This window comes from Gadus morhua, chromosome 2 (assembly GCF_902167405.1).
Source record: "Gadus morhua chromosome 2, gadMor3.0, whole genome shotgun sequence".
NCBI lineage: Eukaryota > Metazoa > Chordata > Actinopteri > Gadiformes > Gadidae > Gadus > Gadus morhua.
In genome coordinates this window covers 18685682-18691036 of record NC_044049.1, presented here as the reverse complement: position 1 = coordinate 18691036, position 5355 = coordinate 18685682, and the positions used below count along the sequence as shown (strand labels likewise).

At 55.9% G+C, this 5355-nt stretch overlaps 1 long non-coding RNA gene across 1 annotated transcript; it reads left to right on the top strand.

The window, feature by feature from the left end:
* The first annotated feature begins 605 nt into the window (after positions 1-605).
* Positions 606-968, top strand: LOC115536063 (uncharacterized). Its single transcript, XR_003974600.1, has 2 exons — positions 606-755; positions 861-968. It is a non-coding gene; the product is annotated as an uncharacterized LOC115536063 (long non-coding RNA).
* The last annotated feature ends 4387 nt before the right edge of the window (positions 969-5355 follow it).

The following is a 5355-nucleotide window of genomic DNA, read 5'->3' as shown; positions in this document are numbered from 1 at the left end:
CCGGTTTCGTTTTGGTTTCGTGAGGACGCCTGAAACCGACTGAAACCGCAAACCATGACGTCATCGCCCCACCCCTCGACCTCCTAGCCAATGGCTCTTAAGCCTGCGGAGTCTCAGAAATCACAACAAAAAAGATGATGGCGGACTACAAGCTTGTAATCGTTCTGCAGCATATCATGTCCCTTGTTGGGTTGCTAAGCCATTATTTATTGAGAATCTAGTTCGCCATCGTAGAAGAGCTGTTTGTGTGTGTTGTTAGTGGTTCGGGGGGCAGCCTTTATGCGCATGCTCGCCTCTTCTTCTTCTGGATTTGTGTACCAGAAGCAGCGCCCCTTATGGGCCTGGAATGTTTACTACAGCGTTTCTACAGATCTATCCGGTTTCGCTTGGCTTCGTCTTTACGGAGATACTTCGAAACCGGATAGATCGAAACCGTAACGGTTTCGCCCGTTTCGGCTTCGTGTGGACGGGGCCTTTGTCCCGTCAATCTTCACCTACTCAACCCAGTCCGGCAAAACAAATATGCCGCCCCCCACAAATATGCCGCCCCGGGCGACCGGTTCACCCTGTTGTGTTCACAGCAGTTTGCTGTGTTTTTTCCACCTCCTGGGTCTGCCACTCCTCCTGTCTGTCTCACTTCACACCTGGACCTATTCTGCAATCATGCTCACCTGGTCTTCATCTCCAATCAACTCCCCTTCATAAACCCTTGGATTCCCTGCTGTCGGTGCCAGATCGTACTACGCACTACTGTGGTAATGATACACGCCTGGCTCTAGTATTTGTGTTACCTCGCTCTCACTCTCTCGTCTTTTGTAGTTTTTTGTCTACGACTCAACTCTGGTTTCCTCTGCCTGCAGTTATCCGGATCCCTCACTCCAGTTCGCCTGCTTCGCTCCTTCCCCGGCAACCTCATCCAATACCCGCCTCCTCGCCTCGTTCAATAAACCCTTTTTCCTTCAACTCAACTTCGTCTCCGTCTGCTCTTGGGTTCAGCATCGTTTAACCATAACAGAACGATCTGGCCAAGATGGACCCAGCGGACATTGACAGCATCCGTGGAGCTCTCGCCGCCCAGGGCGCTCTGGTTGCTGAGCACAGCAACGCCCTCCGGGAAGCTGTGGAAGCCTTTAAGAGTCTCGCTACCCGTGTCACACAGATGGGCGCACAATTGGACTTGCTGGTTCCCCCCGCCACTTTGCCTCCACTGCCTGTGGCGCCTCCGCCTGACCCCACTCTCTCGGCACACCTGCCACGGGCTCGTGAGCCTCTCATTCCTGCCCCTGAGCGCTACGCTGGGGACATGGGTACGTGCAGAGCTTTTTTTGATCCAGTGCTCCTTAGTTTTCAGTCAGCAGCCCCTCAGCTACCCCACTGAAAAGCTAAGATCGCTTTTGTTATCGGGTCACTTAAGGGCAATGCTTTAGCATGGGCTTCAGCTTTATGGGAAAGTGATTCCCCAGTTAATGAGAACTTTGGCCTTTTTGTAGCTGAAATGAGGAAGGTTTTTGATCACCCAGTGGAGGGAGGGGACGTTGCCAAGCGGCTAATTTCCTTGCGTCAGGGCTCCCGTAGCGTAGCCGAGTTCTCCGTCGAGTTCAGGACCTATGCAGCCAGGTCGGGCTGGAACGACAAGTCTTTACATGGGCTTTTTGTTTCTGGTCTCTGTGAGTCTATTAAGGATGAGCTGGCTACCAGGGAGGAGGCCGACACTCTCGACGAACTGATCTCCCTTTCCATTCGGCTGGATAATCGCCTACGTGAGCGGTGTAGGGAGAGGACAGGCAGTTCCGTGCCCCGGCACTCGCTGCTTCACGTTTTCCACACCTCCCGAGAGCTGCTCTCCCTGCCCCCGTGACACGTGCTGTCACTGAAGAGGAGCCCATGCAGCTGGGGCGCACTCGTCTCACCCAAGCGGAGCGGCTTCATCGGATTAGGACCGGAGTGTGTCTGTACTGTGCCCTGCCCGGGCATCTCATCTCCACCTGTCCGTCACTGCCAAAAGACCGGGCTCAGCAGTGAGACTCGGGGCCCTGCTGAGCCACGCCCCGTCCGTCCCCGTTCCTCTCTCTTCACGCCCGCTGCTGGATGCTACTCTTCTGTTCCTCGGTCGTTCCCTTCCAGTATCGGTCCTTGTGGATTCGGGAGCGGATGAGAATTTCATCGACGCCGGTTTCGCATCTCAGGTTGGCATCATTTTTGAACAGTTACCCTCTCCCCTAAATGCTAACGCCTTAGATGGACGCCACCTGGCCCTTATTACTCATCGTACTAAGCCCCTTGAATTAATTGTTTCTGGTAATCACCATGAAACACTTCAGTTTCATGTCATCCGGTCTCCCCTTACTTCCCTGGTCCTGGGTTATCCCTGGCTCAAGCGGCACAACCCCCATTTCGACTGGTCTTCGGGCAAGGTGGTGAATTGGAGCACTTTCTGTCATTCCACCTGCCTTCAGTCTGCCCTGTCTCCAGCAGGGGGAGGTGTTTCCTCGCCCCATGTACCCCCCGACCTCTCCTTGGTTCCCCCAACCTATCATGACCTAGGAGAGGTGTTTAGCAAGTGTCGTGCGCTCACCCTGCCTCCTCATCGCCCCTATGACTGCCCCATTGATCTCCTCCCCGGCGCCCCTTTGCCCAGTAGTCGCCTGTATAATTTGTCCCGTCCTGAGAGGGAGGCCATGGAGAAGTACATCAAGGAGTCCCTTTCGGCCGGCATCATAAGACCCTCCTCTTCTCCTGTTGGTGCAGGGTTCTTTTTTGTCTCCAAGAAGGACAAGTCTCTTCGTCCATGCATCGACTTCAGGGGACTCAACAACATCACAATCAAGAACAAGTATGCCCTACCCCTCATCAGTTCCGCATTCGAGCCACTGCAGGGCGCTACAGTCTTCTCGAAATTGGACCTACGCAATGCCTACCACCTGGTGCGTATCCGTGAAGGGGATGAGTGGAAGACTGCTTTTAACACCCCCCTCGGCCACTTTGAATACCTTGTCATGCCCTTCGGTCTCACTAATGCCCCTGCCGTGTTCCAGAACCTTGTAAACGACGTCCTCCGGGATTTTCTCAACCGCTCAGTTTTTGTCTATATAGACGACATACTTATTTTTTCTCGCAACCAGGAGGAGCACTGCCAGCACGTCCGACAAGTTCTTCAGCGGCTGTTGGAGAACAAACTATTTGTGAAGGCCGAGAAGTGCGAGTTCAGTGTCACCTCTGTATCCTTCCTTGGGTTCATCATAGAGAGCGGACAAGTGAGGACCTGTCCTGAGAAGGTCAGTGCTGTGACAGACTGGCCCATTCCCAATTCTCGCAAGAAACTGCAGCAGTTTCTTGGGTTTGCAAATTTCTACCGGAGGTTCATCCGTAATTACAGCAGGGTTGCAGCCCCTCTCACTCGTCTCACCTCTCCTGCCCTCCCGTTTGCCTGGACACCTGGGGCGGAGACTGCCTTCTCTGACCTCAAAAGACTTTTCTCGTCGGCCCCAATTCTCATCCAACCTGACCCCTCCAGGCAATTCATCGTGGAGGTCGATGCGTCTGACACGGGGGTGGGGGCGGTCCTGTCCCAGCGCTCTGACTCTGACGAGAAGATTCACCCCTGCGCGTTCTTCTCTCGCCGGCTTGTACCTGCTGAGCGCAACTATGATGTGGGTAACAGAGAGCTGCTGGCTGTGAAACTGGCGTTGGAGGAATGGCGACATTGGCTTGAGGGGGCAGAACAACCGTTCGTGGTTTGGACCGACCACAAGAACTTGTCCTACATCCAGACAGCGAAGCGCCTTAATTCCCGCCAAGCCCGTTGGTCCCTGTTTTTTGGGCGCTTTAATTTCACCCTCACCTACCGTCCCGGTTCTCGTAACGTCAAACCTGACGCCCTCTCTCGTCAGTTTAACACTGAGAACGCACCAGCCCTCCCTGACACTATCCTCTCTCCTTCCAGCTTCAAGATCGCTGCCGTCACCTGGGAGATCGAGTCCCTCATCCGGGAGGCCCAAGTCGCTGAACCAGATCCGGGTAACGGTCCTCCTAACCGTCTCTTCGTCCCCAGTGCGGTTCGCTCCCAAGTCCTGGTGTGGGGCCACACATCGCGCTTTGCCTGTCATCCTGGTGTGGTCCGCACCCTGTCCCTCCTGAAGAGGAACTTTTGGTGGCCAGCGATGGACGCTGACACCCGGGCGTTCGTGCTTGCCTGCACGGTTTGCGCTCGGGCCAAGTCTTCCCATCAAGCTCCTGCTGGTTTGTTACGTCCCCTTCCTGTTCCTGGTCGGCCCTGGTCTCACATCGGCCTTGACTTTGTGACTGGCCTTCCTCCTTCTAAGGGCCAAACTGTTATACTAACTGTTGTTGACAGATTTTCGAAGGCAGTTCACTTCATTGCCCTTCCCAAGCTCCCAACTGCCACTGAGACTGCCCAGCTGCTGGTGCAGCATGTCGTCCGCCTCCACGGGATTCCCACTGACCTCGTCTCCGACCGTGGTCCCCAATTCATCTCCCAGGTTTGGAAGGCCTTCTGCCGAGCGCTTGGAGCCTCTGTCAGCCTGTCTTCTGGATACCAACCACAGACTAATGGGCAGGCTGAGAGAGCTAACCAGGACCTAGGAACCGCACTTCGTTGTGTGGCTGCGCGCAACCCCTCTGCGTGGAGCGACCATCTCTCCTGGATCGAGTATGCCCACAATTCCATGGCCTGTGCGGCCACCGGCATGTCCCCATTCGAATGTTCCCTGGGGTACCAGCCACCCTTGTTTCCCGCCCAGGAGGATGACATCTCCGTCCCCTCGGTTCAACACCATCTCCGCCGTTGCCGCAAGATATGGAGGGACGCACGCTCCGCTCTGCTGCGCTCCGCTGAGCAGAACCGGCGCACTGCCGACCGCCACCGAGCTCCTGCTCCTGCCTATCGGGTGGGTCAACAGGTGTGGTTGTCCTCCAAGGATCTCCCCTTACAGACTGGCTCCAAGAAGTTAACCCCTCGTTTTGTTGGCCCTTTCCCTATTGTTTCGGTCATCAACCCCTCAGCTGTCACACTCAAGCTGCCTCCAGCCATGCGCGTTCACCCCACCTTCCATGTCTCTCGCCTTAAGCCAGTCTCCGTCTGCCCCCTCTCCCCCCCGGCCATTCCCCCCCCTCCTCCCCGTTTGATTGACGACCACCCTGCTTACACCGTCCGGCGGTTGCTGGACATTCGTCGTCGGGGCAGGGGGTATCAGTACCTCGTGGATTGGGAGGGTTATGGGCCTGAGGAAAGGAGCTGGGTTTCGCGGGGTCTCATCCTCGACCCCTCCCTCATCCGTGACTTCCATCTGGCTCACCCAGAGAGGCCTAGGCCGCCTAGAGGCGTCCATTGAGGGG